The sequence below is a fragment of the Nipponia nippon genome, unplaced genomic scaffold, assembly GCF_047370975.1.
Source record: "Nipponia nippon isolate SJK-2023a ecotype South Korea unplaced genomic scaffold, ASM4737097v1 scaffold_25, whole genome shotgun sequence".
Taxonomy (NCBI): domain Eukaryota; kingdom Metazoa; phylum Chordata; class Aves; order Pelecaniformes; family Threskiornithidae; genus Nipponia; species Nipponia nippon.
In genome coordinates this window covers 4,155,539-4,181,868 of record NW_028262342.1, presented here as the reverse complement: position 1 = coordinate 4,181,868, position 26,330 = coordinate 4,155,539, and the positions used below count along the sequence as shown (strand labels likewise).

Here is a 26,330-nt window from a genome sequence, read left to right as displayed (position 1 = left end):
CTTCCCAAGAGGTCTCTCCGCAAGACCTCTTCCATGAGGTCTCTCCCATATCCACCCGGTCGGGTCGAACAAGCACCTCGCTTGCTGCGCACCAGAGTAATTCAGACTCTGCTGCCTCCCTCATTTCCTCAACGAGAGGGTCCGCAGTCCAGACCTCCGCTCCTCCTCACAGGGGCGGGGGCTGCAGTCCTTGTGCGCTCCACGGCCTTCACAACAGCTGCTGAACCCCCAGAGCTTAATGTCAAAGACATTCCCAAAAGGAGGCAGAGCCACTACGTGCAAGGACAGTAGGGCAATGGCTCAGTACTGTCACCTCTTGAATTGGTGGAGTAGTGACAAGAAACCACAGCAGGCTTCTGCTCTTCACATTTAGGACCCTTTTTTGTGGCCCACAGTAGCAAGGGACATAACAGCTGGCACTCCTGCAACTAGTGAAAGACGCCTTAAGAGGGCTGTCTAACCAAAAAACTTGTCTGTGCATTTCTAGTAGAGCTAATAAAAAAGAATGTTCTCTCTCCCTGAAAACCCTTCCTTCCTCAGGACTTTCTCAGAGACTCTTCAGCTGAGAAGAGCTGGTCCCAAGAGTGTTCTCCATCACTGTCCTCATCACAGCACAGACAAAAACCTCACCATGAACTCAGACAAACTGTCCTTTTGATTTGTGAGGCTCACAAAAGGATCAAGGCTTCAAGCTGCAGAGAAGGGGAGGATCAGGTTATGATTTCTCCTCTTATTCTGCTGCTGGAAGAAAATACTTTATACTCCTCTGAGTCTCACATCCAATCTCTTTTTTTTTTTTACCATTATGCCAATGAATAACTATTAATTTCTTGAACAGACACCTGAGACCCACAGAGGTCATTGGGAAGAATGACTTGTGCAACCACAGCTCTGTCATCTTGTCCCCTCTATCTTTTCTCCGTATTTTTATGGCACTTTATTTACTTGCTACCTGTTGTCCACATACTAAAACGTAACCTCTCAGCAGCAGAAGCTTAGTACTTTGCTTTAACAGCCTATAACAAGGCCCTGACCTGAGCCCTGAGATATGACTGCACTAAAGTCACACCATCACCAGGGATGAAGCAGATATTTCTGCATCTGAAACTGGTTTTGAGTGCTGTGCCTTCTGCCACATCCATACCCCATCACCAGGGAACAAAACAGAGCTTAGGAGCAAAGACGCAGACAGAGCACGTTCTTGGTCGCTGACCTCCCAAAGTCCAGACAGGGCTACTTATCTCTTCTGATGGTCCCTACAAGCGCACACGCTTAGTAGCTGTCATTCGGCAGCCTTAGATCTAACCTGCAGGGCACCTCCATTACACCGAACAATATTAACGTCAGTATCTTCATGTCACAGCGTATCATCAGGTCTAAAGATAAGCTGCAGTGGAACCAGTCATGTAAGTGGCTTATCATCAAAGGAGGGCCTAAATATCACTGTGCCAGAGATCCCCTCCCAGGGCTTGGAGAAGCACGAGCAGTTGTCTGAGGCTAACCACAAGGACACAGATGCCAAATCTGCAATTTAGAGTTGTCCCTCAGCCAGGCTGTCAGGTCCCTGCTGTGGGTTTTTTTCCAGTGGGGCTTTATGTGAATAATAAAGACCCAGATCTGCTTTCTGTACTTGGAAGCTTTCATCTTCTGGAAGATCCATTGGTTTCAGCTGGTACAGAGGTCACATCAGTTATTTGTACAACTCGCATCAGCTACACAAGCCAGCAAGGAAGATGGCTACGTACCGTCTTGAACAAGGCAGTTTGTAACGCTGCGATTTGTTTGACACTTTGCCACAGGGAGCTGAAGAGGACTTTTCCCTTCTGCTCCCGTTTGTTCCAGACACTTTCCATTCACAGCTCATGTGCAAAGTTACAGACTTCGGGGTCTATGTCCGTAGGTCGAAGTCAAAAAAGGAGACAGGAACGGGTGATGGAATACAAAGTAGGAGACATTGCAAAGATGGTTAAATAAAGTGTCTTTTTTTATAAAAAAAAATTCTGTATAGTGCAAATGTGAAAAAAACACCCACAGCAATATGGGTTACGGAACATTTGTCAGTAAGAAAGAGAATAAAAGCAGGCACTAGAACAACAGAAATAATGACTCCACTTTCCACATTTTGATTCTAAAATGTCTGGTGCCTCAGGCAGTTATCTGAAAAACTCTTCTTCAGCACAGAACCTCACTGTTTTGCCTCAAATAGTTGTAGTTAACAAATATTCCATGTGTGTGTGTATGAGAGCCACTGACAGACAGCCTATAGCTATATGAAGAGATGGAACTGCCAAGAGGGAATAGAAGAAAAAGCAAAAAGAAATATTAGAGCAATATATCTTAGGCTTGGAAAAAATATTTCCTCTTTCTTTGTCTTTCCCTCCATGTCCGGGGGAGCCGCAACCTTCAACTGCGCCTAAACCTCTGCCGTGCGCAGGGAACACCACGGAAATCGCCTCCTCCACAAGAATTGTCTCATCACGCTCAGGAGTCACCATCTAGTCTGCCCGTCTTTATCTTCTGGAGCACACAATATAGTGAGATTTTTTTCTCAGTGGTCTTCATTGAACTGCTGTGTCAGTCGCTACATATCTTCCACGAGAGAATAGTAGCAAGAGAAATGGCAGGATGTTACCCCATTTCTGAGAAAAGGCACATCCGACTGGGATTACTGAAGTCTTTTTCCTTCCCCTTGTTGCTTATGATTTTGCCACATCGCCTAAGCCAAGTGGTCCAGCTAAAGCTCTGAACTCCATCTGTGAGTTTTAACTGTGATGGTTACAAAACCAGATCATCAATATTTGAAGAATAACTGTTTCACAGCATGCTTCCAGATGTACCTGCTTTCATTATTGCCTTATTACTCAAAGTCAACAGTATGTGATATATTAAACATATAATCTACTCTGACACTCCTCTACGTGCTGTTGTCTGGTGGGAGTATCCTATAAGAGACAAGTACATTATTTTTTGCACAATTACTGGAATGAAATTTGGGTTTCAGAGCTGCCAGAATGCAACAAGTAAACCTCCTCAGGCTGAACTGAACCCCTCTGCCCACACACAAGGTACACGAGAGGCAGTGGTAGGGCCAGCCCGTTGCTCTGAGCAATACATCTCCTTGTTAACGGCAAGCCCACAGGGGACACGAGCCAGCCACCACCACCTGGAAGAATCACTCTGTTGATGCTGACACTTTTTATTTACTGCTATAAATATTGCTCTTCTGTCCAGTTTCAAGTCAGAGAAAGTGATTACCAACAGAAAAGATATCCTAAAGCAGAGCTCAACTCCTTCAGTGCTCAGAGATGCTCCCACCTGCTTGTCCAGGGGGATCTCTGCTGCTGGTGAACACCAGAGGTCTCTAGAGGACATTAGTGATGCCTTATTAACAGTTAATTTTATTCTAGAACCCAAGAACTCCCATGCCCCTCAAATACTTCCTGAACAAGAATGCACTGTCCAGTTCAGCCAGCTGAAAAGCAGCTCATGCTCTCCTTATACCTCCGGGAGGAAAACCGCCTCACATTTTTCCCCAACAGAGAGACGTGACTCTGAAGAGCAGAAGTCCCTGCCCTGGTGGAAATACTCTCAGATTCCCCACTTTGTCTCTCCCATCCAACTATGGCACTTGCCACAGAAAGGGGGCGGGGGGGGGGGGAACCCAAGGGGAGCAGAGTGCTTGCCTATAGCCACCTACATTATTTGGGTAAGTAGATTTCTATCCCTGTACCCCTCGGTCTGGCCATTCACCCTAGCATAAAAAAAAATACATTAAAAGCATTAATTTCCCTCCATTTGTATTTCCTTTGTCTGAACCCCATGAAGGTCCATGGAAGCCTGCATTTGATTACAAAATTGCTTTGTATTCCATTTAAGACTGTTTCATCTGTTATCCAGGGATGTAGGAGGACTGAGTTGTATCACCTTCTAGTCTCTGCCAATAATGTCATAATTTGATATGGAAACTATGCATACTATTATGTTCTAATTTGATATTTAAAACATGGTTTGGCAGACAGCTGACTCCTATTGATGCATTTATCTGATTTCTCCTAGCCTTTTTGTTCTGAAAATACTCAGAGGGAATATGTCGTATCACATTTTTGTTATGCACACTGAATCTATGTAACTCCCATTTTCTTTTTTTTCTAGAGCTTGGTAAATATATGAGCATGTAAAAAAAGAAAGGAAAATGCCAAGACTGCAAATTGGGTTCAAATTCAACCACATGCTACAGAGAGAGAACTCCTAGAGCTCTAATGTTAGATACTTGATCTTCGTCATCTTCAGTCCTGTCCCTTCTTTCTGCTCCTCCTATTCCAATTCCTTGTCTCCAGATTCCCCATCACTTCATCTCAACCTACACAGGTCCCCCCAGCCACCCTTGTCTCTTCTTCCACCCATCTGTACTGCAGATCTCTGCTGCATCGAAGGAGCCAACAAGGAGATGCATTGCCCTGGTGAAAGGCCGTTTGTGGGAATATTGGAGCATTTTAAAAGGAGATGAGAACAGTCTTCTACAGAATACTAATCCTAAAGATGAGGACTTATCTTGACTCAGGATGTTCCTGCTTCACACAAACAGCACTCCCCATGGCTGGCATGTGTTGGAGTTAATTTCACTGAAAACTCTGCAAATGCTTAATATTAAGGATTAGGCTATAGAACAGTTGGACAGAAAATTGGGAGACTGCTGCTCACAATGGATCAATATTTATAAGGAAGTGATACAAACTGATGAGGACAGGCGAGCGGCGCTGCTGCAGCGAGCCTGTCCAACCAGCAGAAGTGACGCAAACTGACAGGGGAGGTGAAGCCAGCCACTGACAAAATGAAAATTACAGCGTAAAAGCAATACCAATTCAGTTGATGAAGCAGTTTGCCAGAGGAAAAAGAAAAACAACCATCAAGTTCAAAAATAGGAGGCCAACCAAATGCAAAGGGAGAAGGGAACAGAGGAGAATCAACAGAAAAATCAGAGCAACAAACTGGCAGGGCAGCAGGAGCGCCCGTGGTGAGCAACCGGGCAGGGAAAGCTCCCTCCCTCCTGGAGAATAAGCAAAACTGTCTTCTCAGAAAGAATATTTCTGCCACTTCTAATTGCTCCCACATGGGTAACTGCCCTAATTCAATTAAGTTTCTATTTCTAATGAACTCCGGTGAAGAGAGCTCAGTTATGAAACCAACAGTATCATGGAATAATTGTGACCCCGTCTGAAGTAAACACATTCCCCCAGACAGGGCACGCTGCAAGCGAGCCAGAAAATTGTCTTCAATGTACCAATAAAAAAAGTTACTCAGAATTAAGCAAGTCCTTCATCTACTTTTGGCATATCTTCATACAACATGTAAATGCCCTGGTAGTGGCCACACAGCTTCTTGGAAAGCTTTAGCATTCTGAATAGTAGAGTCCCTTTTATATCACCTACTGTTATTTGAATTGCCATCTCTCCCCCATCACTCAATATGAATTTTCTCCTAAGAACACTGAATTTTTGTATATTTTATGAATTCAACATGCAGTAGAACCCACCATATGAACTCAAGGAAGATGAAAAGAGCCATTTAAGATTAGAGAGAATGAAGGTTACAAACAGTTTCAATTAAAGCTACACAAACGCCTGGATTCCCTGGATTATGTTTTCCACATTTCAATATTTGTCCATGATGTGCACACAAACAGCCCTCTGAAGAATCCTGCCGTCAGTAATTTTCCCTTTTCTTAATCCTGATGTACAAAGCCTGGCCTCCTGGGATATTAAGAAGATCTCATAAGGACAATCCAACTTCATATTGATTCTATTTCCCAGATCCATAAACTTTGTTGCCTTAGGAAACACATGAGTGAAGAAAAAACAACACACGGTTTAATTTAAATACCACTTCTAGCAAAAGAAAAAAACACAAATGGGAAAAAAAAGCAGAGGATGATGCTTGTTTGTTAAGATCGTGCTACGTGAAACATGCAATATAAAGTGACAAGGGAAGGAGATGATCATTGTTTGAATAACATCAATATCAACAGAGACACATATGAATCTGGCAAGGGACATGGAAGATCCAAACTCTGAAAAACATCGATGTATCAGTAAATATTATTCAGACAGCGAAGGGGAAGGGATGAGGAACAGAGGCTAGCTGAGACTGGGGCAGGCTGGGAGAGACCGGGAATAATACTTGCTCCAAGTTACTGCTGGGCAGTAAATGTGCAAATCTAATTAAGGCCTTCCCAGCTTCTGTCTTTTTTTTTCCCCCTCCTCTTTTTTTTTTTTTGCTCCCTTTTTCCACCTGGATCATCACAGTTACAGATCACATTTAACTGGGGTTTCAGGTATTTTCTGCTAATTGTTTCAGTGTAATTAATCCTGCCTCAGAAGAGGGAGTTCAATGCTGCTCTGCCACGGAGCTGAGCTGGTGCTTTGGCAGATGTGACAAGGCGACCCACCATGCCTTACAACCACAACGCAACTGGGCTCCACACAGTCCTACAGACACAAGCTAGTATGCAAACAAAATTGGGGAGAAGGAGAAACTATATGCAGTAATGAATACTCCAACCTTTGCCTTTTATTCTGGTATCAGCACAAAAAAAAAGGATGGCAATCCTACACAAGATTGTCCGGGAGGTTTTTCTCTCAAAAGGAAGTTTGACTGTCTTCCCCTTTAGGAAGTTTGGGGATAAACTGTTAAAGTCATCTCCTGCCTTTTTCCTTCTTTTTTTTGTGACTAATGACTTTTCAGCCCGTTTTGTCCTCATTTCTTGTCAGCAGAGCCATCCTAGCTTTTCTGAGCCACCCTGCGCTTCGCAGGATGCGGGTGCGTCAGACCAGCACACACCCCGCCGCGCTCCGCCAGCGCCGTGCCTGCAGCATCAGCACCCGCAGCTGCAAAGGCCTCGCACCCGAGGGGAGGCTGATCCCGGCAATCGGGAGCACATTCAGGCAGGTGCCGCCTGCGGTGCCACAGCTTTAGCGGATCAGCCCTTCTGCCCGTGTGCAAGTGTGGCAGCAAACCTCAACTACAACCAAAAGTTGTAGCCAGGACTTTTAATTCAAAATACTTGGGGCTGGCAGTTGAAGAGGTAACATGACAATTCATTGTGCTAAATCAATTACTGATTATCAATATAGCACTTAGTGATGTATAATTAGTATGTAAAAGATATTTTTAGCTGTAGATTATGCTAGTAATAAGGGCTACACGAGCAATAGCTGTATAATTACATTTTATGAATACAGGAAACCTTTGAGAAATGCTCTGAGATTTAATTGACATTTAACAAGATAACTACAGCAAGTTAATTAGAAATTATATGCTAAAATATGACTTAACTTTTAAATAATATTTTAGCTTGCTGCAATATAACTATAGTAGCTCGTTATATGCCAGTGAAACACCTAAATGAAATAGTTCTTTCAAATACCGTCTTTTCTAATTCATTTCCCACAAACTAAAGCCTGTATTATCAGCTTCTCATTCTGAATCCTTTTTAGTATAAAGAGGCTGAGTTGATCAGCTTAGTGAAAGACTTATTTTTATGGTCCTTTCATACTTCTTAAAATGAGATTTCTCTTGCATTTCTATCAGCATCCAGAGAAAAGATTTCAGTTCAGCTGTGCTTTCAGCTTTGAACCCAGAACAAAAATGCAAAGTAAGGCACTGACAAGCATTTAGACTCCCTGCAAGGTGATACATCAGGGATTCTGACAGTGCTAATACAGCCAGAAATTTGGAGAATAAAACAACTCTGAACTGGTTCTGATGTGGATGGGTGTAATCACAAAGAAAATATAATAGCAGGTTCTCAGCACAGCTACGTTATTTTTAGATCTAGGTAAGGCAGTGCAGAGATGATGGAAATCTGGCTCGAAATTAAGTTTGCTATAGATTCTCAGGGGAGCCGTAGAGCCAATGCACAGACACAGGCCTTTCTCACCTGCCTCCAGGACACTGGATGAATGCTATTTCCATAACTGAAGCACCCAGCAGCCCTGGGTGATCAGAAAGACTTGTGAAAGGAAGCAAGGACTTGCAAGTTAGGCTTTGAGATGAGCGTCATAAGATCTAAAGTCTCTACAGTCCAGCCACTGGTATTTTTGATTATTTTGCATAAGACTCTTCACATCTACCCATCCTTTTGGTTTTGTTTTGTTTTTTTAATTACTCCCTGCCCTCCCATACTTCGCCCGTAAGTCACCTGGACCTTAACTCATCTTCACTGAGAGTTTTGCAGCCCCTCAACTATGCAAGACCCTGATCTCTGGCTGGTTATTCTAGCTGCATGGAGAGGGAATTAAGTTATTCAGAGGAGCAAATGGACAACCATTACTAAGAGAAAATGGCACAATTTCTCCTGCCTCTGCTCAGTACGTCCCAGCAGACTCCAAGGTCTCTCTTGCAATTTCTTTTTGCCAGCATGCCGTCGTTAGCATTCTGGACCAGATACTCCAGATTATGCATACACAGAGCATACATGATTTAGTGTTCCTGCTCTTGAAAATGTCACTAACTTCAATATATCACAGGAGGAAATGGGGAAAACAAGATGATAAAGCAGTGAGGGATGGGCAAGATGACCTGATCTGCACCTGAGATTGCAGTACTGTGCAGTTAATGTAAATTGAGTGGTTGTTTTTAAACTATGAAAGCCAGGCACAAGCAGAACATTTTGGACAAGAGATACACTGACTCTAGTCTTGGCCCAAGGCCTGACTCTACATCTGATTAGAAGTTAAGAAAAGCTATAAAAATGAAAAGCAAAGCCAAAAAGTCAAATTGTCCCCGACCTCCCCTCTTAATTCAGAAAGGGCAGGAGAGCAGAGTGCCAAAGAGTTACACTCATAGAGGGTCATGTATTTTGCTGGTTATAAACCCTACCTAATGGTCATAAAACCAGAGGAGAAGAGATAGTAGAAATAGGAAAAATCTATCAGCAAAACAGAGGATTTCTGGAAGACAGGATTCTGAGTAAAGCTTACCTTTACACTGCTTTTGCACAGACTGTGCCTTCTTCTCCGATGAAGCCATATCCCTGATGGCTTCTGATGAAGCCCAGGTTGCTGGTTACAGAGTTTCTGCTCAAAGAGTTTTTCCTGCCATGACTACTAGCTGCTATAGTTAAAACAGATAAACCGTTAAAAAAAATAAAGTAATGGTAGCAGCCTTTCCTGCAGCTAACACCAAACCCTCCAGCAAACAGGGACGTGGCCCAGGTCACTGATTTTATCTGCTCGCTGGACCCAGGTGAGGGCCCATTTGCTAATTTGCTGCAGCTGTGTCTTCAGCACCACTTTAGAAACCCAGCTGTCATTGAAGAGGAGAGTAGGTCGAATTGTTAGGTGGAGTCCTTGCTTCAGAGTTTTCTTAAATACCTAGACAGCTGAGGAGGATCTATCTACTGTTTCTTCCAAAACTCTCCCTCAAGAGTAATGATGCATCCTTTCAGGACAATGGGGTTTTATTCCAAGACTTCTGAGGAAGCTTTGGATGTTTTGCTAAGCTTCTCTGTGACAAAAATATTTTAAAGAAGATAAAGTACATGTTTATATGGGTTCCTCTTTTTACTTTTACTTGGTCAGTAGATTAGTCAAGATTGATTTTACTGCATGAGAGGGAAAGGCCTAAGGTTAAAAGATAAAAGGGTAAATTCCTTTTAAAATGTAATTTAGATTTTTCTGGTATTAGCTCCAGTATCAGCACAAAATCACTTCAATTTTCCAGGAGCACCTGAGACCCATTGCACAGCTGCATGCACGCAGGGAAGCTCTCCTCTGGCAAATGGAACAGCTGAGGACCATGACGCCCGCAGTACCTGCCCCACGCAGGGGCTCCTGCCCGGGGACCCCGAGCTTGCGCTCCCTAAACGTCTGCCAAACAAGAGAGATGAGCCACAAAAGTTCTGCTGGGGAGTTTGGCTTTGGTTAATGTGTTTATTTTTGCTGTAGTCAGTGCAGATTTAGAATTTAGTCTTCAGAGCACATCTTTAAAAAATCTCCCCAGTTCCCTGAGGGTGAAGTCTGTGCTAAATGACCAGTTAATCACTGGTAGGTCTCAAAGAGCTCAGCGATCCAGACTAAAGAAAGACGCACAACGAGTGGCGCTGATGCCATATTTCCTTTTCACCCACACGGTGCTGTGAAACATGAGGACTCTCTCCCAAGTCCATGCTTTTATAAACTATGCATTGCCTCCTGAGCAGCTTCTGATCATTTCAGTTCTCCGAGGGACAACCCAGAGCTGCCCAGTGCTCCAGGTCTGGCATCGGAGGAAACCCCTCTGCTGCCACAGCAGCTCCAGCCCGGGGACCGTGCTCCTCCGGAGCAATGGCACTGCTTGCCCCAGAGAGGACAGAGGGCCACATCCATCGCTGTTCAGGAAAAAAGGGCAAAGCTTTGACTTACAGAGAGGATTTCAGATGATAAAGGTGCTGCTAATAATAACAATAAATAAGGGGTGAGAGAGGCCTACAATATGAAACTGCCATCGCGGTTAGAGTTAGGGCTCAACCTTCAGTTTGTGGTCAAGTTTGAGGACTTTCTTATCCAAACTTCTCATGACCACTCTTGCCAGAGAGCAGAAGATCAGAGTTCCTCACCTGGAGCAAACATGGGTTGGCTACCTGGAGTTTTCATTTTGTTGAAAAAAGCACCTTTGTACGACATGTCGCAGTGGGCTGGGTAGGAATGGCTGGCTTATTCACCAAGAATAATTGAGCTGATACATTTCAGCATTTTTCTTTGAATAAATTATTTGCAAATAAACATTTTCATTATTCGACCATCTCTGATGTTCCATTAGCATTCAGTGAATTATTTATTCAGCAGCTTTTCCCATCAATCACTGAATAAATTATTCGCAAATAAATTATTCTACCAGCTTTTGCTTTAAAGATGTCCCTTTGAGAACAATAGCTTCCCAGAATAGCAAACAGGCAAAGGGAGCAATTTAAAAGGCCTGATTCTCATCTCAGTTGTCTTGGTAGAAATCTGGAGGATTATCATGGAAATTCCTGGCCTTTTTCTGTATTTACACGTTTGTAAGTCAGCTCAGATTGCGGGACAAGAGTGCTCCACTTTGCTGAAGCCAGCACAAAAATGTTCAGTGCCCTCAGAACCAAGTCTTTGCCTATATCCTAATAGGCAGCTTCATTTCCAGCTCACAAAACTGAGCTGGATTCAAGTGACCTCTAATCAAAGCGACAGCTCTGCTCCCATAGATGTCCAGGGAGAGACGGGCCTTGTAGCACTACTCCAGATATCTCTTTCTCCCTCCGAGTCAGCCAGGCAGCTCCGTTACCGCACCTTCTTATACATAATGCATTCAAATCTCGTCAGTACACCAAGCCCCAGTGTAAGTCTTGTTTGTGTCTGGGCCAAGGAGGATGAAAGCCTGTTAGAACTAAATGAAGGCTACATTTATGCCAATTTTAAGGAATAATTGAGGTGCAGCACAGGGGAATTTGCTGAACTCCTCTGTCCTTCTAACAAGAAAGAGCCTCTTTTGTTAGGCAGTACAAAAAGTCACCCTCATTAAAACAAGCCATCTTTATCAAGACCACATGGAGGATTTATCGTCTCACCCATATGTTGGTGCCTTTCAGAGAGATGCAGCAAAAAAGTGGGGGGAGACCACATATGGAGCCCTCATTTCAAGAGGGCTAATTATCAAAGCACCACGATCCTCACGTTGATATCAATCGTGGCAACACGCGCAAGGTTGTGCCAGAGTTTTAATAACACCAACCCTACCTGCGTTGCCTAGTAGTATCACTGCAATAAATAATTGCTAATTTGCACAAAATGAACAAACGAGACACAATGTAATTGTATGAGGGGGACAACTGAACAATAACATTAAGATATATAATTGACTTAATATCAGACGCTCTTCCCCCAGTGAACCTTTCTTCATCCTCAGAGTAATTGTGTAATGACATTTATGTGTAATAGACTTGTGACATTATAAATGACACTTATGTCAGGATTGTCAGGCTGTGACAGCCTCAGAGACAGCTCCAGTGAGAAATTAATCACTTCTGAGGCTTGAAAGTTGCTCATTTATCGCTGCCAAATAAGATCTTGCAAAAACAAGATCTTGCAATGAAATGTAAGCTCCCATCCACCTCACTCTCCAAGATGTGTTTTCTCCCTACAGAAAATCTTCCTGGGGACCATGGGGTAATGGTCCTTCATTAACAGCAGCCTTTTTTGGCTCTCTTCTGCTCGAAGAACACAACCAAAGATGTTATCCTCTTCTCCATTTCTTCTCCTCTCAACGTCACAGCTCTCTATAGTGTACACACCTCTTCAGATATACGTATGTGTTATATATGCATATATTAGCATCTACGTGTTTCACATTTCCAGGTCTGCAGGTCGTGAAAGGGTTAAATTATTTGCTGGGGAGAAAAGGACATTTTGAAATGTACTGTACATAATGAACACAAAAAGGAAAAGAAAACCTTCTCTAGATCAGTGTAGGGGCTATTATTAGACTATCAAACTGTCATTTTTCAAAGCATTTCAATTGTCACAATTTTTTCTAATGGCTTCTAAAGCATTATCTAATGCCTGGTTCAAAAAAAAAGAAGAGGATCAAAGCACATTGAAAAGCACTAATCAGACTGTATGACAAATAAGTGTTTGCAGGGTAAACTCTTCCTATCCCATTTGCCTTCAAAAATATTTGTGAACTCCAAACCAAGACGGCTTTATTTGTATATTGTTTTCTAAAGATACAAGTGTCCTCAGGATTTTCCTTTTTTTTTTTTTTTTTATGATCTAGAAACATGTTAAGGGAAAGGATGACCCGGTTGTAGTCCTTTAGCATGGCTGCTCTAGCTGCCATAACTGGCACACCACAGTGGAGGTCCTACGGACAAGCAGGGAGATGTGGGAGGTTCCAAAAGCAAACCAAACAGGTTGTGGTGGATGAGGATGGAAGCGGCTGGAGAGCAGAGGAGCAAACAAAACAAGAATATATGGTGGATGATGCAGGGAGTCTCCTGCTAAACTCCATGAACTAAGAATGTCTGTGTTCAGTATTTGCTACAATACATGGTCTGAGTGAGTCTGAAGCACCTGGGGACTGCAGGGAGCTCATGGCGATTGTCACCAGCACAGAGGAGGACGTGCTTTTCCTTCTGATCACCTGGTACCTCCTCCACTAGGATGTCAAGAGACACAGAAGAGATATTCCAACCACTGCTGTGAATCTCCCTCCTCCTTTACTTTTCCCAGACCATGATGTTGCCTTCTTTTTCTGTATTTTCAGACAAATTAATGAAATTATTATGAGCCTGTACAGAAGGAAATAAAAGAGATTAAAATGATTGGAGTCACGTACAAGTTGCCTACAGAAATAAGGAGGGGTTACCATTTCAGATAAGACTTGTGATCCATCAAACTTGTCATCTTTACAATCCTTGTGCTTTCGTGAGGTCTTCAGAAAAAGGTTAACCCTCCCCATCACGCTCAGAGGAAGGCAGTGCAGAACTGGGGGCTGGGGAGGGCAGCAGCTCCTTCCTGCACGCTACCGCAGTCGGGTTTGGAAGGCAGCATCAGATGCTTTTTCCCTTTGCAAGTATCACAAGAGAGTGGTAAAGAATCACAATAAGATCAGCTTTCCACCAGCGATGTACAGAAGTGCTACAATTTTCCTTTTCCTAAACTTCTATGTGTGTGCACACATGCAATTACAGTCATGAAAGTATGCCTAATCACAAATCTATTAATGGACATCTCCCCGCAGGACTAGACAATGAAAGCATTTCAGTTTTTCCTTAAAGTTATTGCCTGGATTGTAACTACGATCATCTTTTCTTTTCAGAGAGAGGCAGGTGATGCTCACATCCCTCTGGCAGAACCTCATGGTGGGAGCTCACAACTGGCCACACATTTCTGACACGGAAACCACACTGGTTGGAGCAGGACCCTCTGCCCCACCTCCACATAAGCCAAAGAAGCCTGCAGAAGGTGTGCAAACGTCCTGCAACATGGATGTCTCTCTCATGCAAAATCCTATCAGCCCCTGGGTACGTGGTGCCCCACTCTCCGCCCTCCCATCACAGCCAGTTCATGGGATATGGGGACACTGGTGCAGAGAGTCGTTATCTTCCCCTCTGTTGCCTTCCTGCCTCCTGAGGCAGACCATTAGGAATGCCTGCCCACAGCATCAGGGGCTATGTCCTCCTCCTCGGACTTTGCTTCCCCCCGCCGCCCCGCGCAGGCAGGCAGGAGGGCAGGGCAGCTCGCCGCCGCTCTTGGCTGCTCCAGGCGCCAGGGGCTGCCAACGGCTTCACCTGCAATCCCTCTCCTAATATGCACGTAAGATTAGGCTGCTAATGTAACGTATTTTTTTTTCAGGCCCAATGACAATGGAATTTACAAACTGATTCAGCTTAACCGAGTGTGACTGGAAGAGGCTAATTCCACATTCCTAATTAAATTACATTATTTTCTAGGTGGAGGTTTATGAGCAGAGGTGAAAAGTAATGATACGAGCAAGCCACAGAATCACATGTACATGTTAGACCCAAGACTCTCATCTAGATGGCAAAATGAGTTATTCTATTTACATCTTTTTTAAATGTCACAGTATTTTCCTGTGTTTAATCTAGGGCTCGTTTATGCACAGAGCCATTCTCAGAAGAGGAAATGGGAGTTATTCAAAGGGCAAACTACAGACCTGACGGCAGAAAGGAAGTAATAAGTACCCGGATTTTCTCAAAACCACCATTTCCTACATACAAAAATACTGCTTTAAAAACAGCAACATTATTGCTGCTAGATGACTTCGGAAGTTATTGAACAGTGGCACAGAACTGATGGCAGGGATGGGAAGAGGAGTCCCGAGGCTGGTCGCTCTGCCTGTAACCACAAGCTGCCTCTGTTGGGAAGAGAGCCCAAATTCCCCGTCTGCCACCCACCTCCAGAAAGCCGCACTGCAAACTCAGCCGGCTTTTTTGCTGATGCTTTCCTCAGTGAACAAGTGATTGGAATCCAGCTTTGCATTATGGATGTTCAGAGGCAAAATATAGATTGCAGGCTTAGAGATTTTACTGAAATCATAAACAAAAAGGGAAGAAATGCAAGAAGTGGACAGATAACTTTATGGCCTGTGAAATTCAATGGCCTTTTACAGGTCCTTTCCTTTGGATGGACAGTGAGAGGGTTTTTCAGCTTACGGGAAACGAGTATTAAAACCTATCAGCAAAAGGGAAGATATTGTGCTGTCCCATTAAAGGTGCACATTTCCCCTGAGCTCAGGGAGCCTGGATTTCAGAGCTAGCTCTTAATTATTTGGTCTCCACTAGAGAGGTCCAAGAAGTTTCAGACACATTGTGATTTCAGCAGGAACGTGCCTTGCTTTGTAGATCACCAGCACTACAGAGTCGTAAATACACGATGGCAAGGAGCAAACATCCACATCCTAAATCACCAGAGAGAGCGAGAAAACAGGCTGGTGGAAGGAAAAACTTTGAACTGATCTGAAAGTGTTGCACAAGCCTCCAGCGCTGTTCAACCCGAGCTCTCTTTTCTTAATGCAAACTGTTCTCTGCACTGGCCTGTCAGGTATTGACAGTGACCCCATCTTACGTGGAAGTATCTGGATTCTGCAGGAGAAAACCAATGTAGTTTGATGGAACTGGTACTACAGATAAAGTAAGAAAGACAGCAACCAAACTTTATCACCTAATAGGTTTTTCAAAACCTATAATCTCCAATAGGTTTTTCAAAAGTTGCAAGCGAGTTATGTACTCAAATCCTGTCTCATTTCGGTAAGGAGCTGACGTCCCCATTTGATCACAGGAGTAACAGGCTAACACATCCCATGCCATGCCCTCTCTCAAACTGCTGTTAAATTACCTAGAAAGATGAATGACATGGATATAACGGGTGCAAGTGATGGTGAATCTGCTCTGTTCCCTTAGGGATTTACTCCAGAGGTCTGTTCTCCTCATTTAAACAGTGTGTCTTATTTCCAAGTTAATTTTTTCTAACTTCACTATTCAGACATTAGGTTTCACAGCATCTACTTTCACTGCATTAAAAGAGCTTTAAAACCCGCCTATCTCACTCTTACTTTACCCTTTGGACCCGATAGAGGAGTGAGGGACTATTCAACATCAGAGATTTCGACATCAACGTTCGAGAGAAAGCACAGCCAAACTGAGCCAAAAATGACGGCTCTGTTGAAGTCAGCCGTGTTTCTGAACTCCTCTATGAGAGTACGGAAGTCAGAACCAAGCTTTTAAAAGCCCTAGGGATAAAACATATAGCCCTCAAGTTATATATGTAATCATCAGAGAAATAACGCAGAAGAGGAGGTTGTAACCACATTTCAGCTCTAGTGTATTTAGTCTCTCCTCCTGTAGCTGCTGTTTCATACTTCAAATCATACTGACTACCTTCTTTCTAGCATTTGATTCCAATAAATTGATTTTGATGATGTACTGAGAATTAGGCAGATACTTCATTACATTGACTTAAGATCAGACTTAGGAAGACATAATTGAACCTTTATGAATCCTGCAATCTCGTTTAGACGATCAATTATTTTGTTTATCTACTTAAGCATGCTAATGGGAGCCAAGTAGGGTAGCAGGAAAAACCCAAGGCACTTAAGCCAGTGTGAAGTTTGTAGGTGTAGCTGAAACAGAATTTTTTAAGCTGGGGCAGGTGGGGAAGGGTATGTATTTAAAATGGTATCTAAAAAAGAACATAAGAATAGTCACAGCAAGCTTCTCCAGATGCCACAACCATCACATAAATGCAGCATCACAGTAGAATAATGAGCATCTTTTCATGTAAAAAAGCATACACCTTAACTTTAGCCACAAAGGGCCGTATCACAAAGACACAAATCTAAAGATGCAGATAGGTACTTAGTGGAAACTACAAAAGCATCTGAGCAGAGCAGGTACCCAATTCTCATGCAAAGCCCCTGCACTTCCAGAGCTTGAAAATTCAATACTTTTAAGATTCTGGCTGCAGTTCTTAAGTGCTGAGAAAGAAAAAGTAGTAATCAGCATAAATGAGGTTGGCTTTCAGAAGCCCAGATCACAAGGGAAAAGCGGACTGGGGTGCAGGTTTGAGGAGGGATGCGAGCTGGCCCTGCGGATGCTGGGAGCGGCTGGCCTCCCTGGGCACCGGCAGAGCTTGGCTGCGAGGGGACGCCCCGGCAGCTCTGGGTCACCCGCAGCGAGCTCCCTTCGCACCATGCCGGAGCCGTGGAAACCTGGGCTGGCACTCGCTGTGCTCTCATTCCGTGTCTTTCCCAACCGCTTCTACCACACAGTGCCAGGGAACGGTGACCCAGAAAGGCTAACGCTCTCATTTACCCCAAAGCTGCTCCACCCCACTATGAGAGTGCCGGGCACTTCAAAACAACATGGGTTTTACCAAAATGGTAACTGGGGACAAGACCCGAACTGAAATGAGTTCTGTGCCTCGGTGTCTGTTCCTGTGTGAAGATGTTTATTCCTGTCATGATTTGTAGCTAGAATTTTCGGAAATGTCCAAAAGATGCAAGCACCCAAAGTGTATCAGAAATTGAGTTAACTCATTTACACGTTTTAACAGTCTTCGCCACAATAATCATTATCATTATATAGTACTGTTATTACTAACAATAACAAGAATAATAATTATTACTGCTATTAGTTACCATTATTATTACTATTATTACTTCCTATAGTATTAGGGATCAATTCAGCTAGGAGACAAATGAGCATCAGGCCAGGGAGGTAAATGGGAAGGCTAAAGACAGAAACTGAACGCTAGAATAAACAATCCTATTCCTTTTTTGGCAGCAAATGATAAAAGATATCCAGCTGTCCTAGCTCCAAGGAGGGGCGTTAATATATCACCTGATACAGCTGAAAAGCTTACAAAAATCTGGTTATATTTTTTAATCATCTTGCATTTTAGACCTTTAAAGTACAAATATGGATTTCAAACATATCAGGGGAACAAATTAACTTAGAAAAATGGCCGTACTTTCCAAGGTTGCACCTGCCATGAAATTGCTCCAAGTTTGCATTTTCCCTTAGTCTCTAGTGTGTCGTTACAGCAGATTGATCGCCCTCCTCTCCCCGGCAACTCCCCCATTAGAGGGTTACTGTATGGAAATTAATGGGAGGCTAGAAACATTTCTTTTGCAGCTGCAGTACTAGAAGTCAGTTTTGATTAAGGACTCCAAACCCAGCAGACTGGGGTGATCTCTTTGCTTTAGTTCCCTCTTTTATTATCACCGGTGTCAAGTTTTGTTACTTCAGCCATTCCCCTGGTACTCCCACTGCATCCTTGTGTAATAATAGGGGTGATTTTTTTATGTGCACGTCTATTTATTTTAAATATGTACAGACTGATTCTCACTGGTGCAAAGTCCCTTTACACCACCCTTAACACAGCTGTAGGAATCATTTGTGCTCATTTCGAAGGCCTGTTTACGCTGGCGGAGTGGAGTAAGGAAGCACTGATGTAAATGAGTATCAGGACCGTGGATATAGCTCGGTTCAATTACGCTAACAGTAGTTATATCTGATGTCACATTTAATGTGTACCTGCTCTGTCTCTTATTCATCTTGCTGTTTCCTACCTGCCCAGTTTGATCCCGTTCTCATTGTCAGCTGGCAAATAACAGACATACAAAGTGGCTCTTATGAAAAGAGCCCATATTTTTTAAAAGCCAGATATTAATCAAAGCCATGATGGAAGAGAGGTTGTAAGATACTTGTAAAACGCATGACCAGATACAATGCTCAGAGGACAGCATTCCGCTTCTTCTATTGTCCTGACAGTTTTTCTTGCAAACAATGAACTCGGTGGGTATCAAAACACAGGGAGGGAAGTTTCTTTTAAAGTGATCCTGCTGCAAATCATGCAGTAATTGAAAAAAAATGAAACTTCCCACTGTGCGAGCTTCACACTGTGCCTTGAAGTTTGAAAAGGAAACTTGAGTCATTTCGACTGTCAGTTGTGCCGAGCCGCAAAGAGCAGCGCAGGGCAGGAGCGGGGAGAGCTCCGGCGCTTGCATGTCCCCAGTCCCTTCCTTGCAGCTCCCTGCGTGTGGCTTTCAGCAGAGCAGTGACATCTGCTCTTGGGTGTAGTATACACAGCCGTAAAAGGTGGGTTTACATCCTGCCTGCAAGGTGGCACAATAGCTGTTGCAGGTTTCTCTTGTTTGCTGCTGTTCAAAACCCAGAGAGACCTTGGCTTTGGGGAGGGTTTTTGCGATGCATCACTTACTGCAACACAAGAACACTCTTGGTTTAGCAAAATGTGGCACTTTCTTGATGAAGAGGCACGGATGGCTTTGGATGTTGGAAATGGCTCTGTACGTTTTTATGCGTACACAAAAAGCTTATTGACCAGACTGCCTACCTGCTGTTCACAATTCAGTTTCCACTTCAATTATAATTTATAACAAGTTTCAGAGTAGGAAATTTGTCTTCATTCTCTCCCCATCCCCCCAACACAAAGTACCTAAATTATATGCCAATAACCACTGATGAAAAAAAGCCAAGTTCGGCTTTTGAGCACAAAACACAAAGCAATGCCCAGCAAGGCCAATCCCCCCAAATGCCAAAGTGCTGCACGCCCTGCAGCCACAGACGAGTGCCAGGTATGTTCAGAGCACAGCAGATACTGCTCAAACAGTGAGCAAGCTGAACGGTGTGGCAAGGACCACTGCTTGGAGAACTGATTAAGTGGCACCTTTGGGGGGAAGAAGAAAAGAAAGACCTTTAAGGGATTATTTATAGGGCTCATAAAGGTGCCTTTTGAACATCCATCAATCAAACAGTCAGTTAAAAAGTCTGCTCAGCACACAAGAGAGTAGAAGGAGTAAAGGAAATTGGATACGGCGTACATCTGAGATGTGCAAGCTATCATCCATAATCTTCAGCGACCTGCTTCGTATGTAAAGCACGGCAGTTTGGTGAACGTGATGTGAGCGGGATGGTGAAGTACTGAACAAACAGGTGCTTGGCTCAAAACTGATGCGGCGGTTTCTCTCGCTGCCAAAGACAGGAACTGTCAGTACTAAGTTTTAACAACTTTGGTAGGAATAATGGAAGACAGGAAACAATCTACACAAGAAAGGAACTGAAGATATTTGGGTGCCAGCCAAAGGGCTGTAACCTGCCTTTAAGGAGCAAATAAAACCAGGAAGACAATAATAACAAAGCAGTGGCTGACTGCAGATAGAATAAAGGGGAATTGCTGGCTGAGCATATGGCCTGCTAAGGGAATAGACAGCGAGAGGAGAGGAGATTCACAGACTGTTACAGAGCTTACCAAAGCTGTAGGTCAAGAGCAATGGGCTCATGATGATCACTGATTTTATGGCTGGTTCCTTTGCATCCTCGCTACTGCAGGCATAAACTACTGAACCATGGCAAACATTTTTTTCTAGGACTCCACTTCATCTCTTTCTTTGTACTGGTTTTGTAGTGGCATTTGTACGTGCAGTATTTCAATAAATTAGAGCAGCAGAGCAAGGCCCTTCCCGACTTCCCTTGTTAATGGGAGGCTTGCTTGGTCTAATTTAGAAAATAGAGAGGGCTTTTTTTTGTTTGATAAGCAGAACCAAGAGGCAGAAGTTGATGGCTGAAATACAGGTTCCACCACTGCGGCACCCCTGCTCGGGCAGCCTTTGTGAGCAGCTTTGTGTGGCTCTTTCCAGCAAACAGCTACGCGAGGCACAGCTTTACATTTCTTTCTGATGTGACTTATACATTTAATGACAAAGTACTGTACTACAACTCCCCATTTATCTTATTAAATGGTCCCAGAACAGCTCTGAGAAATTTATTTAACATGAAGATATCTATTAATTAATAAGCACATTAGTCAGCAATCAATACTCAGTTGATGATGTTGTTTAAATTATACACGTATAATAAGGATATGTTTCCGCCTTTCTCATCTGTTTTAATGCATATATTGAAAGTGAGTAGTGCAGAACGGCTTTGCATTTAAAAAAGTTTGATTAACACTATTTTTAAATAGACTAATCCTATGAACATATTATATCACATAAAATTAGCCCTGAGCATAGTCAGTTTATCACCTCAGTCTCTTCACAGTCCATTGATTAACCAGACACCGGGAGCAGTCTGTTCTCTTTACTGCGTTTGTATTTTATTGTAGCGATATTGTTATCTGTTTCAAAATCCTGAGCGAGGCATTCCTAGCAATTAATTCTTCTTGGTCTGCATAAAATGTGCAGATAATTCTCGGGCTGATCCCCTATTGCCACTTGTATTACTTGAAGGTAACAGCAGCAACCTTAAACTGCAGATCCCTGTCCTCAGAAACACTCTCAGACAACACACACACTTGCATTAGCATCTACATGACAGCCGCTACTGCGCATCTTATATACAGCCCGTTTCTATAGGGCACACCTCAGAATTTCCCTGGCACCAGGGGCTGGACTGACATGCTCCCAAAACACAGAGTCATTTTGCAAGATGAGACCCCTGTGGCTCTGTGGGCCACGCGTGCTCACGCAGGTAACTCAGAGTCTGTCTTTGGAGCAACACGATTTGCTCTTCCCCCTGGCCCAAAGGTAAGTTCCTCATGCTCCTCCCTAAGTGATAACCAGGGAGCAGCTTTGGCCTAGCAGTAAACCTAGATTTCATTGTGATACACACACACACACTCAGGTATGCTTTCCTTAAAATCCAATTACAGGATACATTTTGTTCTTGCATTTACCTTGAAATTAGACTTTTGTTTTTCGCACAGGTTGAATAAACCCAATTAAAATCCCAGGAAAGAATCAGTGCAGGCGATGCTCCTCTGTGCGATTTCTCCCTGCGCTGCATGCACGGGCAGCACATCCCACCCCATCCGTTCACAGTGTGAGCAAACCGACACGCCAGGCCTGGTCGGGGCCGCGGGATCGGCTTTGGACAGAGCTCTCGCTCCTGGGTGCTGCTGCAGGGGAGCCCTGGCCAAACACCGCCTTTCCTCAGCAACCTCCGCCCTACCCACAGGTTTCAAAAACCGCCACCACTGCCACCGTTTTTGCATGGCCAGATGACACCAGCTTAAATTTTCTCCTAAGCAGGGTTGCCATAAATGGGAATAACTTAATAGAAGGGAAGAAAGTCAACGGAATCATTCTGTGGTTTTGTCAATATGCGGATTTGCTTCGGTCCCGCTACTGTGGTTTAATAGAGCCTAAGTTCTCAGCCCGGATATTCTGGAAGTGGATTAAAAAGTATTTATTTTACATTAAGAAGCAGTCTGCTTAGGTGTAAAGATAATATATTACAATATTTAATGCATTAATATTTCTATTAATATGTTTAAGTTCTATTAAATTAATATAAGCCATTTACACAAGTAGTTTTACCTGGAAAGTTTTAACTGAATTGGCTGAAACTTATTTACATGAATGTACACAAGCCCTAGAGCCAATGGGTTTACTTTTAAATTATCACTCCGTGTAAGAGAAGCGTATGTCCTCTCTTCCTATACCAGCAACTTTAAGTTATTATTTTTATTAGCATATCTGTCAAAGAAAACTTTGTCTGCTTTGCTTTCCGACGCTGAGGGTTGATACATGGCCATTTTCCTCTCAAATTTGGCATACTATGGCTACATGGCCTGCTGAATTATAGCAGTATTTTTTTGTTTTCTCATGAAGACAATGGTATTTTTTTGTTGGCATCCTAGCAGCCACCCTCCAGAGGAGAAAATTATCTGCACCCGAAGATCTTCACTGGCTGCTGGAATTACAACTTCCATAAGCGCTCAGAACTTACTGTATATTAATAAAAGTCATAGCTGGGGCACAGGCTGATTGGATAGACCAAATTAAAGGTGTTTCCTTGAGCCATGTTGTGGGCAGAGGCAGCAGGGAGAGGGGGATGATGGTGGTCCCGTTAGAGAGCCCTCGGCTCTGCCCTACCAGCGCTGTGCGTGAGAGGGTGCTCTCCTCTCGCCTAACTCCTGCGCTCCCAGAGGCAGCTGGGGTCCCTGGATTTACACCTTCCCTTGCTCTGCCGTGTCATGAAATGGCAGAGTAAAATTGAGGGAGCCCAGAGCCTGAAGCGGGGCCCAGAGAAGGTGGCTGAGGGGGGTGGGAACGGCCGGGCGGCAGAGGTGACCCCACAGGCAAGGACATGCGTTTCAGAAAGCAGCGCTGTGAAAAAAAAAAGATGCTCTCCATCAGCCTGTGTAGTGCCTGTGTCAGAAAATGAGTCTGAATTACTGGGCTGAGCAATGAGCCCTGAGTGCTTCCAGTTTGTGCACTGTCCCTTACACTGTATGTACATCCAGATGTATACTGAATCAGAGTCTCTCGGTGATGCATATCCAGAGCCAGCAAGCCTCACTCAAATGCTGAGATTTTGGTCAGCATATTTACGATTGTAAATTCCAGGTTCGTTTCCTATGAACGTGTTCCAGTGTTTAGCTAAAATGTACCCTTTTAGCAAAGGCTTTTGCCAGTAAACACCTTCACTGTGATATTCTTGGCACATGGACTTGAACAGGGATACTAACCCAGCCAAACAGCTTAAAAGCTAAAATGAGCGTTCACAGAAGTATTCATCCAACTCTGCAATGATATTACTTCTGCTTTGCAATGAGGAGTAACCTTCATGAGTATGACTGTCTATTAGCTACAGGGACCAAGTGAAGCTCTCCTAGCCGGAGGAAGCCAAGCAAAGCTTGTCTGGTTCCAGGTGGTTCTGCACACCCAAAAATACAACTCTTGGGAAGTTTTCATACAGCTCAAAACAAAGCAGCACGTGTTCACCTGGGACCTGCGTGGAACTGATGGGTTCGGCTCTGCCTGAACCCAAAATGCAAAGCAAAAACCAGCCTGTGTCAGAAGACCAGAAGAAGGACTCACACAAACCCGCGGTAACTAAACCAGAAATGGACTTTCTCAGCCACGCTGCACATGCCTGGCTGCTGGATCGCTTATGAATACAGGCAGGATTTTTCTTTCAGTCATTCAGCCACGGGGTTAAAGCGGTTAGAGAGGACAGCTCAGCTGAGGTTGCACACCCAGGCCCAGGATCACGGCTCTAATCCACATAACAGACTTCCTACCTGGAGATCAGGACTGAAACCGAACCAGGCGCCCAGGCGCACGCAGTGCTGATGATCGGTTGGTGAGCACAGGCTGGTTTTACCTCATGGTCTCTGAAACATCATGGATCAAACATTTCCGAAGGTCAGCACATGCAGCCGCAGAGGATGTTGCAATACCTGTGATAAAAATAAAAACATAATGTGTTCTGATAGTTGGACTGAAAATTAGCTTTAGGGTCTCCATGCATTGCTTTCTTAATGATGTGAAACATAATAGCCTCAACTGTAATAAAGATGAATTACTTTTTAATAAAATAATGAAACTCCAGTAAACACTCAAGGTTTATCACTTAATTTATCCCCAGTGCTCACACAGAAAAAAATTTTTTTGCTACCCCATTTTTAATATTCTCAGTGATTAGATTTCAATAACCCGCTCCATAGTAACGTGTGTCTCATTTCCCTGGACAGACAAAATAGGCCATAACTTCCTCTCCGTTAGAGCACTAATGCTGTAATTTAGAACTTCTGTCAAGATGAAAGATCTTTCCAGGGAGTTGCAGCAGGCCCATGGCAACACTTCGGCACAGGGCTGGATAATGAAGTTTTCATTATTAAATAAAGATATTTTAGGAATGTCATAACCCATAAACCCATTCTTCTACAACGCATCAGCACATTATTTTGTTTATTTCTCATCCACTGATCCATCCTGCCCCTCCCCACTCCCCTGATTTTTGGCTACCTTGCAGCTCTCTTAAGTTGCCATAGAGATAAATTCAAGTATCCCTCCCGGCGGTCCTGGGGCGGTATGGATTGGATGCAAAGGCCTGAGTGCGGATGGGGAGGGCAGGGGCGCCCATCCCTGTGCTGGCCCGTAGTCTGAGCCCTGCAATTTGATGGTACCTGAAGGAAGTGCTAATGTGGATCATCAAGCTCAGGAGCATCAAGAATTACGGAAAGAGGGTGTTTTTCAGGAGGAAATTTAGTGCTGCTGAATGGTTCCGCGCTGGCTTTTAGGTAAAGGCAGCAAGCGAAAGCAAAGGCAGATTTGCAATAAAAAAATTTCCCAGCACTTAAGGCTCATTGAGATGAATTGACAGATTATCAGCAGGGTAACTTGTTGCCTTCTGAAGACACAAGAAAGAAAACTATGAATTGCACAAAGACAAGCCCACTCACCTATCAGAAAATTATATTTATTTTGGGGGTTTTAAAACAAACTGTAAACCCTATCAGCATTGGAATTAATTGAAAATAGTTTTCCCCTCCCAGTGTTAAGCAAACAGGAAAGTTTTGTGTGACAGCACAAATACTGTCTGTAATGGTTTGCTAAGATCCTACTAATTAAAAAAAAAATCTCATTTGAAGATAGTTAATGGATTCTGCATTTCTACGAAGCATTAGGAAGGCAACATTTATCTGAACTTGGGGCCTGTGCTGATTACTCTTCAATTAGTTGTGATTCAATTCACTGAAGAAAAATGCCCATTTCATTAGCACAAAGAAATAACCACGGGCCACAAAATAAATTTTCTGGAATCGTTCTACCAACTGGTTTGATATTGTGTTAAGTTTAGAATTTTAATGCTGCCACAATGTTTTAACTGTAGCCCTGATCTCACATCACTGGGCTGGATTCGTCCTATTAACGCTTTTCTCCCTTTCCTTGAGACAACCTCAGTGAATATGGCCAAATGAGCAAGTTTTTACTATTCAAACTGGATGCCAGCTTAGAATAACATTCTACAGCATGGGGGGAAAAATATTTGTGATTTCGATCTGCTGCATTTTGATGGTGGAGCACCCTTTGCCAAATTCAGTTGTTGCCTTCAGCACCATTAACAAAGGATTCTGGATTCTGCAGAGCGAGTGTGTCCTCTGCTGCTGCCAAGGGCAGTAAGTATGGTTGCATAGGTGGCAGAGATGGCACGGTTTCATTTTGCAACTTGCATGCAGCCAAGGATGCTGCGCTGGCTGCCAAAATAAAATCCCATCATCACCATTGGGACTTCAGAGCTTACAGCAATCAACGTGAAAATCATATTTTTCCACTTATGAGACCAGATAAATCTTGGTGTCCGTTCTTGGGGGGCAGGGGCAGGTGTGCTGGATAGGACAAAACTAGATGCAACCAAACTGAACAAGAAGCCTTCTGCCTTGCTTTTTGCTGGTGCTATTGGGACAATTCTTGGTGAGCACGCTCTCTAGAACTATCCCATTGTTTGTGCTGTCTCACAACATATCCCATTCTTCTTTGGGGGTCCCCGT

At 43.6% G+C, this 26,330-nt stretch overlaps 1 protein-coding gene across 6 annotated transcripts in view; it reads right to left on the bottom strand.

The window, feature by feature from the left end:
* The window catches only part of LOC148055259 (uncharacterized), a 102,173-nt gene extending 78,041 nt beyond the window's left edge, over positions 1–24,132 (bottom strand). For 5 of the 6 annotated variants that reach the window (XR_015705746.1, XR_015705744.1, XR_015705745.1 and 2 more), the window contains exon 1: positions 8,979–9,179. The gene's annotated coding sequence lies outside the window, so the exon portion shown is untranslated. Of the gene's footprint in view, positions 1–8,978; positions 9,180–24,077 lie in introns of those variants that run through there. The other variant, XM_087762281.1, reaches the window with a different exon arrangement.
* Between the last annotated feature and the right edge of the window lie 2,198 nt (positions 24,133–26,330).